The 22866-nt window shown below is 40.4% G+C and overlaps 1 long non-coding RNA gene across 1 annotated transcript in view; it reads left to right on the top strand.

Annotated features, from left to right (window-relative positions):
* Positions 1-22866, top strand: part of LOC127534634 (uncharacterized) — a 297338-nt gene that overhangs the window by 720 nt on the left and 273752 nt on the right. The gene's annotated exons all lie outside the window — the stretch shown is intronic.

Raw genomic sequence — 22866 nt, 5'->3', positions numbered from 1 at the left:
TTGTCTCAGTCCATAATGTGGTTATTTCTTTTGCAGGGTTCTGTGATGGCTGATTTGAAGTTTCTTGTTCGCTTTTTCCTTTTAGCGTTCTTGTGAGGCATCTAGCTGTTTCTTTTTCACATTCTGTCTGATGTTCCTTTTTATTTGTGCAGATATATGTTTTTTAACATGATTTGTATGGTATTTTGTAAATTGTGTTACATTTTTGTCCGGTTTTATTTTTGTCTTTGGGATGTACGAGTAAGATGACGTCAGATGACGCTTCTGAAGAAGAGTGCAGACAGCAGTTGAAACATGTCAGCAAGGTAAATACTTACCAATACGAATTTGTCGGGAAAAAAGAAAAGATAATCTGACGGAATAAGATGACATAATGAACATCATCTATCTACTAATGGTTATGGCTTGAAATTTGTTTGTTGGCCCTGTGTATGCAACCTCTCCGGTTCTAAATGAAAGATGAAGATAACACCCCACCTGTTTTGGTCTGAGACACTGGTGTTCTAGTGGTTCTGAATGTCTAATACAGAGCCTGCTATCCCTACCCTCCTCAAACCCATTCTCACCAACTGGTCCCTGAACCTGGTTCTGTGTGAATTTTTTTTTCCCTATCCCGGGTTTGATTTTTTCGTTCCTTAACAGCATCGCTCATAGGGAATCCAATGCCAACACTGGATTGTCGGGTTTTCTCTGTTTGTAATTTGTAAGGTCTGTATCTTACTATGCTAAGTGCTTTGAGTTAACATATGTTGGGAATCTGTGCTATATAGATAAAATTTAATTGAACCTTTAACTTATATTAGACCAATAATGACTCCTGAAATGCCAGGAATAGTAGCCCAGTACTGCAAAAAAAATCATTCTTTGTGGACAGTGATGATAAAAAATAGCACACCTTTTAGTACAGATACCTTCTAGTGCCACGTGTCACCCCTTCATTCCATTTCCCATGGTTATCCACGATTCTTTCATATTTAGTTTTTTGTTCCAGTCTGTCAGACCTCCCTTCTTACCTTGTGTTGTCACACCTTTGCTATTTGCAAATGTTTGCTAGACCCCTTGATTTGATTACTATTTGTTCTTTCGCCTTACCCTTTGTTACTGACTAACCCTAACCATATGCAAATTAACCACTATTCACCCTTGTATTTACATACAGCCCGCCTCCCTACTCTCTGACCATCCCTATAAAATGTGCACTCACAGACTCATGCTCTGTGTTGGTCAGCCCAGCGTATACCGGAATGCCAATGAACACCCCACTACAACAAACTTCGAAGGACTAAGAGTGAAATTTCTTCCACAACAGCTCCACATTTTACAAGTCTAATGTCAGTGCAGCAAAAAGCAAATCCTTTATCTGATCAAATGGAAAGTAAAGGTGTGGAGGACATGTGGTGTGTGAATCTTTCATGCTGTTTGGCCTTCTTCCTCCACAGGATTACAATTAACACTCAAGCAATTACTGATTGTGACCGCAGTCTTTCCTTAACCTTAAACAAGTATTTTAATTTCCAAGCTACAAGACTACAGCCTGTTTTATCTAGGAATTGGAAGAAACACCAGAATATTGGGACCTTGAATCCTGGACATGCTATAATATATATCCAGATGTGTTTATTAACAATTGAAAACCTCTGTGACCTGCAGCCTACACTTTTTCACTGGTGAAGGTCACAACTGGTTTTATTCAGCATCTTACCAGCTATGTTAAAGTCAGTAGCTAAAACTACATTCCTGTCAGTGAAAATGCTTTATTCAGCTGCAGCCATATTATACCACTGCTGTTATACACAGGGAAATGTATTTTTGTTATGTATGTATCCATTTTGTGTTTATTTAAAAGCGCATTGTTGTTCTTTTTACAAAAGAATTGACAGGACAATGGCTTAAAGGCATTTTGTACACTATCACAAGCTTTATTTATTATTCATTTCACATGATACATTATGTTTACCAAATCACAGGCACAAGAAACGACAAGTGATTGATTTGAGCATTTATTTTGTTCAGAATAAAACACCAAAGCAAAGCAATTTCTTTGCTAAAAGTCACCTCTACTAACTAAAGGATGGAAAAATATCGATTTGAATATGCAGATATATCTGTCAGCTGCATATCTGATGGATTTTTAATGCAAAACAACTTCACAATGTGTAACTATTATCACCTCTGTATAATCTTGTGATCCATACCTAACAATTGCCGACTTTTTCCTTTCCACATAACATTCAGCAGGTTGTGTTTGTCATGCTATTGTTGTTTGTGTTAATTGGAGGTTAAAAGAATTGACAAGTGATTATATAAATGACACACAAAGTGCATGAAATAGTTTTCTGTCTAGCCAGACAGATAAGTGCCAACTTTGATGTGCTTATTTAGCCTGTTTTCGTGTGCAGTTCACATCCAGCTGAAAAGAATTGGATTCGATAAAAGTTGTGCAAAACATGAATCACAAAGCTGATATCGACTGAAGAGTGACTGAGTCCATGTAATACAAAAAATATGTGATGTCCCTTACTGCGGATCCTCTGTCTTGTGGTCAAAACTCAATTTTTCATCAATAAACATGCCCAGGTATTTGTATCTGTCAAGCCACTCCACAGCTCGGCCTTTGACAACATCGGTATCTGAAATCGATCAACGCATCCTGATGCTAAGTTTCAAAAATGAATTCTTGCACCACCGAACAAAGTCTATAGCAGCAGGTCCCAGGCTGTCCATTGGTCCTGTGGGAGGATATTTGTACAAGGATCTTCTGCTGTCGATCATCTGCAGTGGAGGAATACAACATATAAATGCAGTTTCACACTATGCTGTTGGACGAAATGCATAATTTATCCAAGAGCAAAACATGATGATAAAGCAGCAAAATACCTGAGAGACAGTTAAAGTGAACTAAAATCCCATCAACGAATTAAATCAGGTCAGACAGCATTTTGCTCAGCATTTGATTCACTTCCATCACTGATTTCACTGCTTTATGTGTCCATTTAGGTTTTAAGTGTAGTTTACGGTATTGGAACATTGTAATAATTGAAGATAATAGGTAAGGGAAGAGATGGAGAAGTTCACTGTGAATTAAAAAAAAATTGCAATGCATAAACAGGTCATCAAGTCACATAGGCAAATTTGTTGCTTAAAACTTTTACTCCTAAAGAGGCCTGTCTTCTAAAAATGGCATTTCTGTGAAACTCTGCATTCGAAATTATGTTCTGAGGGAAACATATTTTATCCTGAAATACATTAGTTTGTGACATTTTACAAAAACATTTCAAATCATCAAATTGTTTGCTTTGGCTGCATGGTGGTTCAGTAGTTAGTAGTAGTCACTTTGTAGCTGGAAGATCCCGGTTTGTGTCCCGACCTGGACGTGGGATCTTTCTGCATGTTCTCACTGTTCATGCGTGAGTTTACTCCGGGTACTCCGGCTTCCTCCCACAGTCCAAAAACATGCTGAGGTTAATTGATAATCCGAAATTGTTCATAGACGTGAATGTGAGTGTGATTGTTTGTCTTCATATGTAGCCCTGTGACAGACTAGTGACCTGTCCTGTCTTCACCCTAAGTCAGGTGAAATAGACTCCAGCCCCCCTGCGACTTAAGTGAGAATTAAGTGGTCTATAGCTAATGGATGGATATCTTTGGATTTGTTTTATTTGCAGCCAGCCAATCATATATTAGATATGGGTGGGACTCATCATCCTAAACATGCTGTGAAATGGTCATCTTTTACCCAAACCATGATATTTTTCTGAGCCAAACCAAGTAGGTTTGGTGATGTAACATCCTCTGCTAGCCATATGGAGGGTAATGGACTTTGTAGAGTCTCTGGCTGAATCCCAAACCGCCCCCTACACACTATCCCTACACACTACCCCTCCATTTGCGCGTTCGCGCTGAGGGTCTTCCATATTAAGGGCCGTCCCAAACCGTGTAGTGCGGAGGGAGAGTGGACTGTTCAGCCCTTAAATAGCGAGTCTGCATCGATGCTCACTCTGGACAACTTTTTCAGGAAGTGCAACGTCGAAATGGAGGAGGAAACAACATATCGATGCAAGTTCCACATGCGTCCATTATTTCTCCCACACCTTTTCACACTGACAGAACATCACAAAAAGAGTGGTGTAAAAAGATAAATCAAAAGAAACAAATCTTCTTCTCTGCTGACGTTTGATTTAATTGTGCACCTCCTGACACCTTAAAATTTGAACACAACTGACAGAATTCATTTATTCATTCATTCATTTGTTGGATTTGAAATGCCAGATAATAGGATTGGAAAACATGTGAGTGAAAAGAAAGTGGGATGCTTTCGTCTTCTGGAAGCAGCAGCGATCCTTGTTAGTTGCAACCTGTGCCACAGCGCTACAGCCATGCACAGTAGGCGTCTTTGTGTTACCATGGCGATGACGTCTTCCGTTTTCCGGTGAGGCGACAGGGCATCCCATTCCTGCCGATCGTATTTATACCCTCCCCCTTCAATAATAGGTGCCCTCCACAGCTGCGAGTGTGACTTCTTTTGGAGTGACACTCGGTAGTGTAGGGGGAGTGTGTAGGGGGCGGTTTGGGATTCAGCCTCTGTGTGTCTGGATGGCTTTTGGAACTTGCATAGTTTACAGCTGGCTGAAGATTGAGTGCCAGTTCCCACCTGGCATTCATCAGGAGTGATTAGTCTGGAGCTCCAGACCTGCTCTCACCCCTGGTCCTCCACACTTCCTGACCCACTGGATTGGTCCATCACCACAACTCCTCCTCCCACAAGATCCCAACCATCACCACACCTGTGAGATAAATCTACAACCAAACTCGCAGTTGGGGTGGCTGGGGTTAAATGTGACCAATTCACTCCGGTGAGGGGTGACTATGGACTTTGAAGCACCAGTTTTATTTTAGTAATTATGTGCACTCAGCACTTGTTTGTATTAGTTTCTGTTGTTCGTGGTTGGTGTTGTTACTGTGTTTAAGTTTGACTAAGGAGTTTAGGTGTTTGTGTTTAGATAGTTTCAAACTGTTAGCCTTCGTTTGGTTCTTTGATTTAGGAGCATCCACCGGCCCTATTTTTTTTTTTTTGGAATATCACTGTTCTTTCATGTTAATATGTCACTGAGCAATAAATTGCTTTGCCTAAAACTCATCACATCGGGTTATTTTTATTGCACCCAGCTGACCCTAGCGGGTGGCTAAGCCAAACCAAACAGCGAGTAACAAGAAAATTTACGTCTGTTTTAATAAATGTAAGCCTCCACCTACCAGATGCCCTCCTAATGTGGAGTTTGTGACTCTTCCACACCATAAGGTTTTCCTACAACATCACATTCATACTTCTTGAGTATAAATTAGTTGCAGAATGACAATGCGGTTTATATGTATAGGAACATAATTTTTGTAAGATACAGCTGGTTAAAGATATTCTGGGAAACGTTCATCTTCTTTTTTGCACCCACATGATAACATTACCATGTTAGAAAATTAAATATGGAAATTAAATTTAGCTAACATTAGAAAAAAATTTGTTCTATTTGTTGCATAGTTGAACAAGCTGTTTGCCATGCTTTCAGCATCTCTTCATACTGTTTATAATTACTAATTTATTTATGCTAATCTAATGATCTCTGAGCTGTAGCTTCATGTTTAGTACACAGACATGAGAGAGGTACCATTCTCATCTAATCTCAGTGTTTGATTGTCTTATCCACAACTAATCATTTAAAAAGATTTGATATTTTGAGTCAAAACAGACACACATATACAGTAACGTGTGTTTCATCTTTCTAATATGTAAAGTAAAAATGACACATCACAAGCAATTTCTTATTTATCTGTCTGTAAAAATACAAGATCAGGACGTATAAGTGTAGGCTCGCTTTAGTTTCTTCCTCTCTGGCTGTAAAAAATGTTAAAATCAGGTAGACAGGGAAGCTCTTGTCATCTTCAGCAGCAGAGTGCTGCACTCAGCGACTGCCTGCTGTGAACTGGCTGTGATAGCAGCCCATGAAAAGCTGAATAAATGATGGTGCTTTTCATGTTGTAGTGGGAGTTGAACATTCTGCAGTGTAGCTCCAGTTCCCAGTGACTTGGTGAAGGTAAAATTACCTTATATTACTAAGTGCCTGCCTGTGAGGACATGTCAAGACTTTATAAAAGAGACATTCAGAGAGAATTCATCAAGGAGAATTCTACCTGGCATTTCTCCACTTCCTCAGTTAACATGTTAGCATGTCACGCTGCATGCAGTGGATGGTGAGAGTCAAAAATCAGGTACTGGTCCGTGTGTTTGTTTCCTGTATACCCCAACACAGTGTTGGGGCATACAGGAAACCAACACACACGGAAACACCATCCACTGGAGCACAAGCTAGGAGTCATCAGGACCCTGCAACACAGGGCTGACAAGTTACCCACAAGTACCCAAGGCCAGGAAAAATAACACAAATACCTGAAAGGGGCACTGAAAACTTGTGGATACCCTGACTGGACCTTTGTGAAGGCTCACACAAGATCCAGAAAGGAGAACAATCCAGTGAAGACGGAAGACAGGGAGAGCAGGTGCAACAATATAGTGATCCCATATGTGTCTGGTGTGTCTGAAAAACTGAGGAGGATTTTCAACAAACACCAGATTCCTGTCTTTTTTAAGCCAAATAACACCCTCAGGCAAAGACTGGTCCACCCAAAAGACCCCACACCACACAGCCAGAAGACCAACCTGGTGTATGCAGTTAAATGCAGCAAGGAATGCTCAGATCTCTACATAGGGGAAAGCAAACAGCAACTTAACACAGCATGGCTCAACACAGGAGAGCCAATTCCTCAGGACAGGATTCCGACAGTCTTCCTTCACCTTAAGGAAGAAGGACACTCGTTTCAGGACGCCAATGTTCAGGACACAAAGAATGTGGCTACATCCAGAACACCGCCAGGCCAAACCACAGCCACCACAACAGCAACCAGAGTGGAAGACAGTGAACTCCACTGAATATAAACAGCGCATGGTACCGCCCAGCAATTAAGGTACCCACACTGCTGGCACAGTGCCTCACAGTGGCCAGGAGGAAAACATCCTCCTATCACATGTGCATTTCAACAACCCCCACCGATACTCACAACGACCATCGTTGAGTAGTCAGATGAGTTTTGGTATCGGTCGTTGGAATAATAGCCCTGGACACACCTCACAGAGGTTTAAAAGCTGAGGCAACACCATCACCACCAGAACTGAAGAAGCCTCTTGGATGAGAGGTGAAACATCTTCAAGTAACTTTCTTAAAGTCCAGTGGATTTATTTAAACTACTTTGGATACTCCTCAAATGTTTGGGGTCACTTAGAAATGTCTTTATTTTTGAAAGAAAATCTTTTTTCTCAATGAAGATAGCATAAAATTAATCAGAAATACAGTCTAGACATTGTTAATGTGGTAAATGATTACTGTAGCTCGAAACAGCTGATTTTTTGATGAAATACCTACGTAGAGGTACAGAGGCCCATTTCCAGCAACCATCATTCCTGTGCTCTAATGCTACACTGTGTTAGCTAATGGTGTTGAAAGGTTAACAGATGATTAGAAAACCCTTGTGCAATTATGTTAGCACAAGAATAAAAGTGTGAGTTTCCATGGAAAGCATGAAATTGTCTGGGTGACTCCAAGCTTTTGAATGATAGTGTAGTTCTTTAAACATCACAGTTGATGAGGAAATTAAGAAAGTTAACACACCTAAATAAAAAAATGGATCAGTCACCCTGATGGCAATAGTCCACTTTCAGTTTTCCATTTCAGATCCAAATGAAGTAATATAATGGAGTATATTTTATTAACCATGCTGATAAATGTATTATGCACTGAATAGTATAGGATACAAGTGAAAAACTTTTGTAAAAATGTGTTTCCAAGACACTTTCTGAAACTTTTTATTTTATTATTTGTTCCAAGACTCAAAGTCATACATTTCTTAAATGTGAAAGTAAATGACTGTACAGTGAAATGGAAGTAGTAGCCAGTTTTTTTTTTTACAGCTCTATAAATGGTGCAACACTGTCTCCCAGAAATTACATTCCTACAACTAAACTGCATCATCAATTAGGTTTCCAAAAAGAAATGGTCTTCTCCTGGACTGGTAATAGTCTGGCATTGTAGCAAATGTTTCTAATTTCAAAGAGCCACAAAGTTCACAAAATAAGGCTGGAGGAGTTGTGGCATATTCTGACAAGACTCATACCAGGTAGGCTGGGGTTTCAGTCATCTGTGGGACCTTCATTTTCAGTTTTGCTGTCATTCCCTTTATGGTTTGGTTCAAGCAAGAAAATGACTTTTCATTTATTCAGTGAGTAATGAAAAACAGCCTGTCTCGATTTCTGGGTTTCTAGATGGAGGATCAGTCACATTATTAACATCACCTTGGTTATATTGTAGGTTCCTCTCATGACACAACAACAGCTCTGCTCTGTCAAGGACATGATACCTCTGGGGGTGTCTTGTGGCTCTGAAATGTTGGCAGTGGATCCTTTAGGTCCTATGTGTAGTGGGTTGGGGCCTCCATGGATGGGACTCATTCTAAATCATCCCCCAGATGCTTGATGTCTTGGAAGTTTTGAAGGCTGTTCAACAGTCTTTTGCTGTAAGCGAGGGTCGTGCTAGAAGTGGCTACTGCCATGATGGGTTACGCTGGGTCTGGAAAAATATGAAGGTGGGTGGTAACATGTCAAAATAACAGCCACATAAATGCCAAAACTCAAGGTTTCTCAGCAGGACATTGCATTGTAATGAGAGGATCATTGTCATTATATATCATTATATGCATAAATACTGTGTGACAGAAGAAACTGAATGTTTTCATGCCTCAAGAAAAAAACAAGACCGTCGTCAAGCCCATGAACACAGCCTTCTCTTTACATCTTTACAGCAAATTGAGTCATTTACTAAAGCCTAGTGCTGTATACCTTCTGAAGTAAACAGTCTCCACTGGGTAGAGGTGTTTTTATGCCTCAGGCAACGTTGTAAGAACTCATGTTTGATAGATGGTTCCTTGGCTAACAATTACAGCGCATCTTTTGCTGGATATAATTTCCTGTAGATTGTTGCTGATGGTTTCCATTTCACCCACCCGTGAATGATGGTGTTAATGCCCCGGTGTGCTGAGTGGACACCTGCCATCCACAGCTGAATCTGCATTCTGAAGCTTAAAGTCTTTATCTCTGTCTTTCCCTGTAATATTTAGCGGCTTGGAGCTATTAGTTTACAACCCCTCATCCAGCTAAACCCATAAAACAAACCAATCAAAGGCCCAGCACAACACTGAGGCTTAGAGAAATCCATTGGCTTTCCTGGGCTATTGATCTTACCCTCCAGAGCCAAAGCCTTTCTATAGCTCAGAGGCTTTATCACTGAGATAGACACACATCTATACTGGTAAAAAAAACTACACTGATTTGAATAGGGCTACTTACCGCTTAAAGAGGCGTAAATTACCCTGTCATTATAATCCAACAAAGGGTCATGCAGTTCTGTCTCAGCCTGGAACTATCTGGATTTGGCCAGTTTGAGACTCTGATGTCAAAAGAAAGCAAAGCTTGGCTGTGAGATTCAAAACATGTCACTGGCTCAGTTCACAGATGAGGCAGAATTCAGCCAGACCGCAGAAAATCAGCTGGCTGTCCATCTATGACTTATTCATACTGGGTTTACTGCACCACATGCCAAGTGACATATGGACAGCCAGTGTTTCCATGTGATAGCAGCAAATTGGAGTTGCAGAAAGCATGTTGTGTTCTTATTCACAGGGGTCTCTGTGGCAAATACCCATTTGCATGAAATTAATATGTGGATGGGGAAAGAAAATGGCTGAGCACTGAAGTTAAACTCATTAGCAAGCCCAGCAGGGGCGTTTGTTCCCCAGCTATCAAGGAATCCTAGGCTGCTTTTCATGATGCATTCCCTCCTTAATGCATCCAGTCTCTATTTGGTTGGATAAAGAGATGGGGACAATGTAGAAAGAAATGACACTGCCTCTGAGCAACATGCTTTAAGTGTCTGGCACATTTTTCATAAAGTGTGCTTTGTTTTTCTGGACCAGAGGAAATGATTCCGAGCTGTAATTGGAAAATTGGTAATGAATTTGGTAATTTTTAAAAGTCATCTGATCACAGCTACTGTATGATGACACTGTGAGTATTTTAAAATCCTTTTCCTTTATTCAGCTTTTCTCAAGGCCTTGTGATTCATGCCGTAGTGATTCGACAACTTGGGACTCACTAAAGAATTAGTCACACCTTCAATTGCACCCATGAGTTTACTTTCTTTGAACTTTCTTTGAACTCGGTGGAAGAACGCCATTGAACACAAGCATTGCATGAAATAAAGTTTGAGAGCTGTTCTTTTCTCACCTACTCATAATGATGATACACGAGTTTCGTGGAGACCTGAGATGCCTCTCTGTATCACGCTGCATCACCCTGAGGACTGCAGAGGTATATCTATATCAAAGGGTAAAGGGATCTTGGATTCAGCTTGACAAATGCCTTGGCAGGGAGAACCCACATGTTCCCAACACATTCCTGTAAGGACAATGTCAGAGTGAGAAAAGGCAAAGTGACAGCGAAAGACAACCACCTCTTTGCAGCCTGTGATACGCAAGGGATCGATCAAGGGCAATACTGCCTGCATTTGGTTTTGGCGGCACCCGCATCCACAGATCAATATTTATCTGTTTATGATGCTTTGAAAACAGCATTTCAACTTTGTGGTTCCTGTGGCCAACGACACAGTTCATCCATTTTAGCACTTACATTCACTTATACAAATCAGATTACATGTAGGCAGCTGTCTGAATGTTTAGCTTCTAGTTCACTGTATGTTGATGAAGAAGGTTTAATGCAGTTTGTCCGTACGGGTCTAATTGCCAAACATTTCCATAATAGAAGTAACAAAGCAATAAAAGTAAAGATAGAAGAAAAAATAGAAGATTCTATCACAATGCCCACACTTGTTACTTCATGTTCACAGAGACTCGGAGTGCACTTAAAACAAGGTTGCAGTCTAATAGTCTTTCTTGCTTATGAAGGTTCCTAACTCAGTGAAATAACTTGGAGTATAGAAGTGACAGGCATGATAAGAGCTGGTGAACTTTTTTCAATGCTAGGGAAAGGTGCTTCAGTGCTTCCTTTCTTATCTTATTTAGCATAGGATACACTACTCCATCTTTTATGAAGATAAAAGAGATAATGTGATAGAACTCTATTAAAAACAGTCACTGCTGTATAATTATGTAACCTACTGTAGGTACAGTCACATTCCATTAGCCATTTGTTCCCTATTTCCTTTTGAAATTTCCTTGACATCGATCCTTAGCCTCATATAAAGGTTCAGGAAAAGCGTTTAGGAAATGACAATTCAACCACAACCTTGTTTCACCCAGGTTTAAAATGGCAAAATCAGCTCATTTCATTGAAATGGCCGCAATTAGTAGATTTGCTGTTCAGTTAAGTTGCACTTTGACATGCAAATTCGCTGTGGCGACCAAAATCCGATGGGCCTGACAATACTTCGAGCTGGAGAGTCGAGAAGAGCGGATGCTAATTAGCTTTTTTGCTGTGTTGCACCATTTGCTTTAATATTGTACTCTGAATTGATGTGCAGTCCTGAACAAAACTGCCAAAAGGGACCTGGGGTGGAGGGAACATAGAAAAAGGTTCAGAGAGCTTTTCATGACTGTCTAGTGTGAGCATGCTCCCAGTGGCTCACGTGTTAATATCTAATAGCTTATCAAGAACAGTGCTTTATGGACTACAGCCCTGTTCAGACATGAGCTTTGCAACATTGTTGGCTTCACCAGTCTGTTAAAGTGACAGAATTCTGTCATTTAAGTACAGATCAGTGTTATGTTAGTGTTCTTCTATTCATGACAGTGAGATTGGATCTTATGCCATATATGCATGCAAAACAGAACAATCCTTTGTTGCAGTCAAATCTGCAGCTTTAGGCTGCAGCTTTTAGACCCTCACTGTCATGTAGCCAGCTATATGACACAACATCTAACATCAGCAATCTTGTGCATGTGTTATCTGTTAATGTGAATCCATGTATTTCAGACTTGTGCCGTGTTGAAAGTGTTACTATTTCCGACCCGGTAAGATTGTCATTGTGAATTTTACAGAGAAATGAGCAGGGTGTTCATTCAAACATGAAGCCGGCACATTAGGATTCCATCAGATTAATGGAAAGGAGGACATGTCTGAAAGGGCCACAAGAGTCTTTGTCTCCGTTATCTTCCAGCCTATTTCATAAAGACGTGTGAAAACCTTCACTGTGCAATGTCTGCTGTGACTGGGCCTTTACAGTATGCTGCTGTTGCGGATGAAAACTGTGGTTTTCATGGAGTCAAGCATATTCTCAGCGTCTGTCTGTATTGTTTGTCATGAACTAAAGTATTCAGTTTGATGGCAGATGACATTTTCCAGCTTTTGCTGAATGTGTAATGTAAATCAGTTGGCAGCTCGAAGAGCTTGTGAACTATAAGAAGAGTCGGTCCTAGAAATGTGTATACTTAACGCTATAATTACAGTTTCCCCCAGGACTGTGTTGGGAATGGGTTGTTTCCCCAGTTGTGGGAGTTGAGCTGAAGGATCTTACAGTCTTATTCACAGGCAGATGGGCACAGTCACTGCCATTATGTAGATTTTGTGCTGAACTCGCGTTGATACACTCTACATTTCTACTCTCCATATGGTCATAAGCTTTGGGTATGTTGACCGCAAGGACACCTCAAGGATACGAGCATCTAAACGTGTTTCTGTTCTAGATGTCGTGTTCTGTCATTAGGTATGGGAGGGAAGTGCAGCTGGCGAGAAATGTTTCACTGTAGAGCTGCTCAGCTGAGGTGGTTCAGACATGATGCATTATTCTGGAGACATTCTCAAATTGGGAGGAGACCTCAGGGAGGACCTGAATCTCACGTGGGGCTTATTATATTATCTCTAGCAGCAGTTGGAAACACCATGGGACGCCCTGGAGAGAGATGAAAAAGTGCCAGCACTCTTTTGCTTGGTCCCCTGCCATGGATGGATGGTTGGATGCATGTCACTTATCAGGGTAAAACAACAATCCAAGAGTCTGTCCAATATATCACTGAGCATGTGGGGAAATTAGCTGTATTCCTGCAGCTTCTCTCCATGACATGAGTGCAAGGTTAAGCTTAGCTCTTACAACAATTGAGTCCTTCAGTTTTATTTATGCCATGAATACTGTTACCTCAAAGGTCACGTCCCATCGGCTGTTTTTTTCCTATACGGTCAGTTGATTAAGTCTCTCCACAATAGGGATGACAAAACAGGTTTCATGAGAATGTTAAGTTAATCTGCTTAAAAGAGACTGCGGCAACATCAAGGTTGTCAGCGTGAAAAAGGGCCTGTGTGAAATTCAATTGGATGAGATGAGTTGCGACAGTTGATATAGAGAGCTGCTGCGCTGATGAAATGGATTCATTGTGACGGCTGCAGATAATGAGCTTTACACAATCAGCTTGAGAGGCCATCCGACTGCCGTTTCAATTGCTACTTCGTTCGCTGTGGGGGGTCCGTCGGGGACACACAGCACAGACAGACAGAGTGCTGCTGTCCAGCTGTGGTCTGCAGAGACCTAACCCGGCTCCCGCTGTTCAGCTCCCCAACGGGACGATTTGATACTGCAGTTGTGTTCACACTTTCCAGGTGTAGTTTTGCAAGAGACAAACCCACAAAAAAGAGGCAAATTATCACCCAACTCTGCAATCCCCCTCAGCTCTACAAGGCTTTTTCGCATATTCAGCTCTGTTTTGCTTTTACGGCCCACGACTTTATTGTTTTTTATTGTCCCTCGCTTCTGTTCTCAGCCCCTTTTTCAACAGTAACAGGCAGTTTTTAGTTAAAAGCTCTAGATATACACCTAATACCTGCCCAGCACCAAATAGAACACAGTTAGAGACTAGTATTTATCAGCTACAGTTGGATATTTTTCATGGGTAGCATAAATATCAATAGTTTGGTAACTAACAAACATGTATTTGTTGGTTTTAACCATATAGCAGATGACAAATGTCATGGTCCCACTCCAGTGCCTATCCGTACCTCTGTCTCCCTCTGTCTGCCATCCTCTCCTCCTCTCTCTCCCTCCCAGTTGCTTGCCCTCTGGCTCTGCCAGCTGATTGTGGCATGAGAATCAGCTGCAGCTTAATCACCCAATTCCACTCACCTACTCCCCTCCTCGGCCACATAAGCCCTCTGCTTCCCTCAGTTGTTGCTGGATCATTGTCTGACAAACCCACATGCCATCCCCGACAAACCCTTCTGGATTACGTTAGTTTTTTGGACTCTTTTGCTTTTCCCTTGGACTCAGTAGTGTTGATGGACCTCCGCCTGTTTTTGCCTACAGTCTTAGTTTACCTGAGTGTGAGTACGCCCCCGTAGTTCTGTTGTGTTTGACTGTTTGGTTTTCACGCTGCCTCATTAGTATAGTTCTTGGTTGTAGTAGTTTTGATTTTTGACAATAAAACCCCTTTTTTTCCCTTTAACACCTGTTGCCTGTCTGTTAAGTCTGCGCTTGGGTTCTACCATCCCCTTACCGTAACAACAAAAGGCATTCTAACAACAGTGATCATACCCATGAACACAAAAAAGAGACAAACAAAAACAATCTCGCCAGCTCAGATTCTGACACAAACATATTACATGTAATAGTGTGCATCCACAATGTTCAGTGAAAACCTGTCAGCCTGATTGCTAACATTCTCAGCTCTACATAAATTAGGTAGGATCTTTAAATACTATGACATCATGAGAAACTAATGAAAGTAATTCATCGTTAAAGAAATCATGTAGGCCTGAATAAATGACAATAGGAATGATTAGCCCTTTCAAACATGGGATATGTAACATTAGTGGCTTCATCAGTCTGTAGAAGTGACGACATTCTGCCATTCGGACATCAGTCACTCTAATGTTCCTCACAGCTTTTTAATTTAGCCATGTTCAAGACAATGACAGAGGCAACCACAATACGCGCAATATACACTGATCAGCCACAACATTATGACCACTGACAGGTGAAGTGAAAAACAATAATCATCTTGCCATAATGCAACGTTCTGCTGGGAAACCTTGAGTCCTGACATTCATGTGGATATTTGACTTGTACCACCCACCTAAACACTGAAGGTCAAGCAACCCCTCAACTCCCCATTGCAACAACAGCGATTGATGCCAGTTGCCACCCTCAGCAGGGCATGAATCCATGCCCCACTTGGTCAGAGGAGTTTCAGCTGCATAAAGGAGACCAACACAATATTAGGCAGGTGGTCATAATGTTGTGTCTGATTGTGTCTACACACAAGACTGGACAGAACATCAAGATGCAATGATCTGTGAAAAAACAAAAGACTAGAACTAAACTAAGAGCAACCTCATCCATATGTAGAACAGGATCAGGCAGAATCTCTTCATCTAATGGCAAATCACACTGTGTGCTTTTCTTCACTTCAAATATGTGAAATGTCACAAATAGAGTCCCTGTTTATATGATGAAGTTGAATTTTCCGTTAGATAGCGTTTGTCCTCAGATCGAGTACTATTTCACTTACCTAAAACTAAAGGCAGGTGTTTTTCTGTCATATCATGTTATATTATGGAGAATTTTTTTGTTTTGTTTCAGAGCCTTACAGTAAAATATTTGATAATAAACACTATATTGTGTGTATGCACATGTTCCCGTCACTCTATATATACACTACTGTTTGGGCTCATCCACACAATTTCATGTTTCCCACTTTTATTCATGTGCTAAAACAATTTCACAAGGGGTTTCTAATCATCAGTTAGGCTTTCAGTACCATTAGCAATGTAGCATTAAAACACAGGATTGATGGTTGCTGGGAATGTTCCTCTGTACCCCTATGGAGATATTCCATTAAAAATCAGCCGTTTCCAGCTAGAATAGTCATTTACCACATTAACAAAGTCTAGACTGGATTTATCATTCATTTAATGTATTCTTAATTGGAAAAAATGTTTTTCTTTCAAAAATGAGGACATTTTTAAGTGAGCCCAAAATTTTGAACATTAGGACTCTGCAGGTGCGGGAAGTTGACATTATGCATTCTTGACCAAGCAGCTAAAGTTTTCACTCCACTGTACTTTACAACCAAAGCCAAAATACCTTCCAGCATCAATATTGATAGCTTATGCTAATTCCGGTCTTGCTTGCTATATTTCAGAGGGCAGGCTACAGAATCATCAGTCATGTGACCGAAGGAATATTACATTTTGCCGTATCACTCAGCCGCACATTTACTTTACCGGAATTGAATATTTTTCTCCGGTCATTTCAGTCCTGTTCAATAAATTTTAACAAAGCAGCACCTCTAGTGCTTTTGAATAACTCTCTATAGTTTTTTTCCCCCAATTTTCTGAGCATAAATTATTCTTTGGCCAAAGGTTTATTAGTTCAATCTCCTGTCAACCCTGGCAATTTCACTCCTGCACCATTTTCTGCTGTCTTGGAAGGTTTGTGATGCTAGAATTATGAGTAATCTGTGAAGCAGTCAGTTAATGTTAACATTGTCATTTTTCAACCTTCAAAGGATTTAGAAGCAGATTATTCAGCAATAGTCTGCTCAGTATTGCTCTTTTTTTTTTTTGCAACACAGCAAAACGTCAGGATGATTTGTCCAATATTACATTAATGAAAAGATACATTTTGTACTTTAGGCATTTTCACACAAAAAGGTGAAATTATTTGGGACACAGCAATAACAACGCAATCCATTTATAGGCCTTTTAAATCATTCAATTTAAATAATGTACAGTTAATACCAATATTTAGGACACACACGTTTGTGTACGGTGCAAAATTCATTCTGCGGTTTACAGGGTGGGTGCACAGGATTAGCAGCAAATACAATACTTGTCAAAATGTCCCTGCACCACAGTGGTGTGGCAATTTACCTATAACAAACACAGTGCAGAACAGATCTGTCACAAAAGCTTCTCCAAAAAAGAAACTGATTTCCTTGTGTGGGAGGTGCAGCATCACCCTGAGTGAAAGCACTATACAGCACCTTAAATTAGCCTGGGAGGAGGCAACACATTTAGTTACCGTATTTTTCTGGTCCACTTTCCATAGAAAGGAACGACTTAATGAGATGAGCCGATGATCGAACTGCTTTCAGACCACAGGTGCAGTTTTGCTCGAACAATGGATGGCCCACCATCCCTGACATTTCCAGACAATCACTATCAAAGCACACGTTCACATTTATCTGTATCTAGTTAGCATGAAAAATGTGGTCGGCTTTACATATCTTTTCTGCTTGAGGGCCTGATATCAAAGTCAAATTGTTCATAATGCCTCAGTTGGCAGGACAACAAAAATAGCACAGAGCACAACTGCACCTTGCACGTCTGACCTGGTCTGAGCAGGAAGAGACGAAAGCACAAAGCCATGGTGATCCGACAGTATGCCATTTAATGACTGCTATTATTGCACTTTTTGTTCACCTTCACAGGCAGCAGAGGGGCCACATTTCATAAATTAGTAAAAACGAGCGTCATGCTGAAAGTATTGCTTCTTGGAAAGAGTAAATGTTACATTATTCATAGCAGCAACAGTTTGGCGTTATAAACAAATGACAAATGAACAATTTTAAAGATGCTACTATAAATATTATATCAATAACCAGCTTCTGTTTGTGACTCCATATAGCCTACTGACAGATAATGTAGCAATGAACCACTGGACGTAGATATGTAAGAGGGCGGAGATGAAGGAAGTACTAAAGACTGATACCACAATGTAGAAATATTTTTTTACAGTCATGCATCTGAGTCTTACAGTATCAACAGTAAAAGTATTGATGATGCAGAATGCCATGCTTCATAGTAATATGATTACTGGATTATTACTTTTCGTATATTAATGTGTAAGGTTTCAGCTGATAAAAATGATTTAACATCTTTATTTAGTTTATCTGCTGCAGCTTGAGAAGTTTTATTTTAATTACTCAGCCAAAGAAAGCGGTGGAGTTATGTGACGATCTGCATACGTTGGTCTGTCTGTTATTCCATCTGTGCACAACATCACTCAAAAATGGACAAACAGATTTGGATGAAATTTTCAGGGAATGTTAGAAATGACAAAAGGACCACCTGATTAGATTTTGGTGGTGATGTGGCTTATAGTCTGGATCCATGGATTTGTTAAAGATTTCTTTATCATTTCAAGATAGCAGAACGACATCGCTGAAACTATGACAAGTGAACACTACATCTGCCTGCTGATGATCACATGATTGCGATCCTACTACAAATCCACCGCCGCAGACTAATCAGTCAAAAAAAAACAACAACAATTACTCCCATTCACACACTAATGTGCAGGTTACTAATCAACATCAGTCAGTATACATTCATACACCAGTGGAGCAGTCACTGGTAGGCAATTCAGGGTTCAGAATCTTGCCCAAGGAAACTTCGGCATGCAGCACATGACTAGGCGAGAGCGGGAATCGAACCACTGCCCCTTCAATCATTGGACGACCCGCTCTACCACCTGAGCCACAGCCGCCCCCAAATGCATGCATAACACACGGCTGTGCTCAGCGCAAGGTTATTTTGTTTGTGGGTACATCTATATTAAATGGCCACTAGTGGCCATTTAATATAGATGTATCAAGTGCAGTCCTTGCTGAGAAATGTTGCCGTGATTTCTGATCATCAACAGCTAATAAACAAATGCTGCATTTCTGATGATGCTATATGGGGGATTAACAGTCTTGACAGAGTACTGTGCTCTCTGAGGGCTTTTCTTGTTTAGAATATTACACTGTGATGTACGTATGTGTTGATTATATTTGAAGAGTTCATTTGCAAAAACAGGTAACTCCATTTTCAGAAAACTCATTTTGTTATTGTTTACATGAGATAATTTATTTTTTCTCTATTTTGTCATGTATTTTTCTACTGAGTCAAATCCACTGAACTTCAGTTTAATTGATATTATCTCAAGTAAACAATAAAAAAAGTTTTCTGAAAATTTATCAAAACGGAGTTGTCTGTTTTGCTAATGAACTCTTCAATTTGTATTACTGAACTAAATCTGGAGCTGCACAGTGGATTGATGGTTGGCACTTTTGCCTTGCAGATGGAAGATCCCCGGGTCAAGTTCCGGCCTTCCCAGGATCGTTCCGCCTGGAGTTTGCATGTTCTCCCTGTTCATGCATGGGTTTTCTCCAGGTACTCCAACTTCCTCCCACAGCCCAAAAACATACTGAGGTTAACCGGTAATTCTAAATTGTCAGTAGGTGTGAGTGTGATTGTCTGTATGTGTAGTCCTGCGACAGACTGATGACCTGTCCAGGGTGTCCCCTGCCTTCACTCTAAGTCAGTTGGGATAAGATCCAGTCTGTATGAGGATTAAGCGGTGTAGAGATGAGAGATGGATAAACTAAATTCACAAAATTATCAAATAATTGTAGTGGAATAACAAGTGTAATATTTGACTCTGGGGTTGATGGACAAAGTTGCAAATAATGGAAAGTAATTTACAGTAACTCAAAATTGTTCTTAAATACTGTACTCCAGTAAGTGTACTCTTTAAAACACTGTAGAAATCCCACAACCCCTTTCTACATGGGAGTAAATAACCCAGACCAAAAAAGGAGCAAAAAAGGTCTTTTGTGTCTCTTTAATGTCGCATCTATGGTCACTGTGGGTCAGTTTGTAATTGTTTGGCAGCCATCATTGTTTCTCAGCACTACTTGCACCTTCTAAAATGCTGCTCAGTCGTTCATATAGACACACAGGTTCTGATACTAACAAACAACCACCTATCTATATTACTGAGGGACGGTGACATCAGTGGGGCCAATCAGTCCTCAGCTGGCCGCCCATCTTGCTCCACCTCTGCTTCCCCGCAATGTTATTTTTTTCGCTTTCTTTTTTCATGTGAGCAATCATCCTGAGAGAAGATCTAATTATTTCCAAATAGTGGTTATCTCCCCATGATGCATGAATCTCTTACCCACAGTGCTACACATCAAAATTAATCAAGCTTTAATTCTGGAGAAACATTTTAAGGTAATCTAATTCAAGCTAAGCTATTCATGCTGAGATAAATGGTACATTTACTGAAAGGAAAAATATCACAGATTAAGTTGCCTTTCTTAGGGGTCTGAAAGCCTACATTATTTACTGCTGCTGCCTTTAAAGTGTTCCGTTTGCTCGCAGCGGTAGCAGCAAACAATTACCTCTAAATATGTTCAACAAAGAGGTAGCAGTGCCTCAGCAGTCAGCTATCCTTCATGCCAGAAGGTCATGTAAGGTTTTTCCACATTTTCTGAATTTAGTAAAAAACCGGAGAGAGGCTGCATATGCATAATATATCGGCCACACTGCTAATTAATCCACTTGTCATGTTTTAGACATGCGTCACAGTGGCTCATATGGCTTTATTGTGGGAGGATAAGCTTATTACAAATGTGTTTTTGATGTTTTCGTGTCCTGCTGTGATGAACTACAGGATGAATGTTATCAGCACGCAGCGCGGCAGCATTTACAGGGTAACAACTGAAGGAAATTAAATTAGCCAAAAGCTATAAATATCTTGTAACATTGTTGATAGCATTATATGATTTTGGCCAAATGGTGAATGAACTCCCATATGTCTGTGACAAAATGAAAACCTTATTTAATCAGGGTTATTAAATCATTTATGCACTCGCTCTGGCCACTCAAGCTTTGAGCAATAAAAGCAGCCAGTGGCTTATGATGAAAAGAGCCAGTAAGGCGAGTGGTGTGAGCCAGGCAAAGGCAGAGTAATAGAGATTTCCGGAGAGATGTTTAGAGAGTCTGAGCCAATCTGACCTGATCCTTCCAATAGAGGACAGTTTGGACTTATCTCATTTATCTCCACTTCAAGTAGATGGCTTAGTATGCATTAAAAAGATTGGTTGATGTGTTTTATTATCATTTCAAATCACATTTGCAAACCAAATTTGGACTAAAATATGGATTGAATTAAATAGAACTGAGGTCAATCACTCACTCCTGTGACCACCAAGCCGCTGCAGTCGTCCATACAAACACTCCTTCAGGACGCCCGTGAACACACACACACACACACACACACACACACACACACACACACACACACACACACACACACACACACACACACACACACACACACACACACACACACACACACACACACACACATCAACACGCTCCACCAATCAGTGTTGGCCAGCTTTCTGTTCTTTGCAGTAGAGTGCTGGGGTGGAAACATCAAGGGCAAGGATGCAGACAGGATTAGCAAACTGGTGAAAAAGACAAGACTCTGTTGGAGAGCTGAGCCAGGACACCCTGGAGGATGTGAACTGAGCAGAACTCCCTCCTAGACAACATAAGATGCACATTTACACAGCAGGCACAGTTGGTAAAACCATGGATTTGCTTCTACAGTCCCGACATCTGTCACATTCACAGTATATGGATACGTCTTATTTTCTTCTTCATTCATCAAGTTTCTGGAAACACACTCAGTTGTATGCTCATAGGATATCATATCTTATTCAGAAAAAAAGTGCATATGTACAGGTAAAGGACACATCTGCTTTCAGTAGTGTGACATAATGTTCCACAGATACCATCACTCAGTAGTAGTATTTACCTGAATGCTCATGTACTCACTATTCAATTACTGGTTAAGTATTTTCAATATTTAATCCTTCTGTGACATTTTCTGTTGCTGCTTTTTTTAGTGATTATCTGTTTGCAGGTTGGAACATCAGCACAGCTAACAGCAGTGAGATATACCATCAGCCCCTACAGGGTTTGATTAATTTTACTTCATTACGTCAAGAAGCATGATGGGATAACAGAGATAGAATCAGCAAAACTAAATGACAAATCAGATTATTATCTGTCATTCAATTTGACTTTTTTCAAAGATTTTGAAGGTAATGGCCAACACTTTGAAAGGGAGGGACTGATGCTTTACCAGACTGGTATCTGGGAAGTTTCAGCACCTTGAGTTTCGCATTGTGTTCCTCATTTTTGTGTCTGGTTTACAGCAATGTTTAAGGTGGGTGGTAGCATCCACAGACAGTCAGGTCCATAAATAATTCAACATTGACACAATTTTCAGCATTTCAGCTCTGCACACCATGGATTTGAAATGAAACAATCAAGATGTGCTTTAAGTGCAGACTGTCAGCTTTAGTTTGAGGGTATTTACATACAAATCAGGTGGAGGAATTACAACGCATTTTATGTGTGCTACCAACTTTTTTTAAGGGACCAAAAGTAATTGGCCTCTACTGCTGCTGTCCTTGGGGCATTGTCCTTTCAGTTGTGTCTTCAGCAAGTTAAAAGTATGCTCAACTAGATTCAGGTCAGGTGATTGACTTTGATATTGCAGAACATTCCACTTCTTTGCTTTAAAAAAGCTCTTTGGTTTCTTTTGCAGTACGTCTCAGTTCATCATCCATCTGCACTGTGAAGCATCGTGCAATGAGCTCTGAAGCATCTGGCTGAATATGAGTAAAAAATATTGCCCGAAACACTTTAGAATATAATAGATATAAGAGAACCAGTTCCATTAGCAGCCATACATGCCCATGTCATGTTACTACCACCAGCATGCTTCACCAATGAGGTGGTATGCTTTAACTCTTGAGCAGTTCCTTCCCTTCTCCAGACTCTTCTCTTCCCATCATTCTGGTACAAGTTGATCTTTGTCTCATCTGTCCATAGGATGCACAGGATCTTTTAGATTTTTTTTGGCAAATTCTAATCTGGCTTTGCTGTTTTTGAGTTTCACCAATAGTTTACACTTTGTGGTG

This window comes from Acanthochromis polyacanthus, chromosome 7 (genome assembly GCF_021347895.1).
Source record: "Acanthochromis polyacanthus isolate Apoly-LR-REF ecotype Palm Island chromosome 7, KAUST_Apoly_ChrSc, whole genome shotgun sequence".
Lineage (NCBI taxonomy): Eukaryota > Metazoa > Chordata > Actinopteri > Pomacentridae > Acanthochromis > Acanthochromis polyacanthus.
The sequence above is the reverse complement of the archived record's forward strand: the minus strand, read 5'-3'. Positions and strand labels throughout refer to the sequence as shown.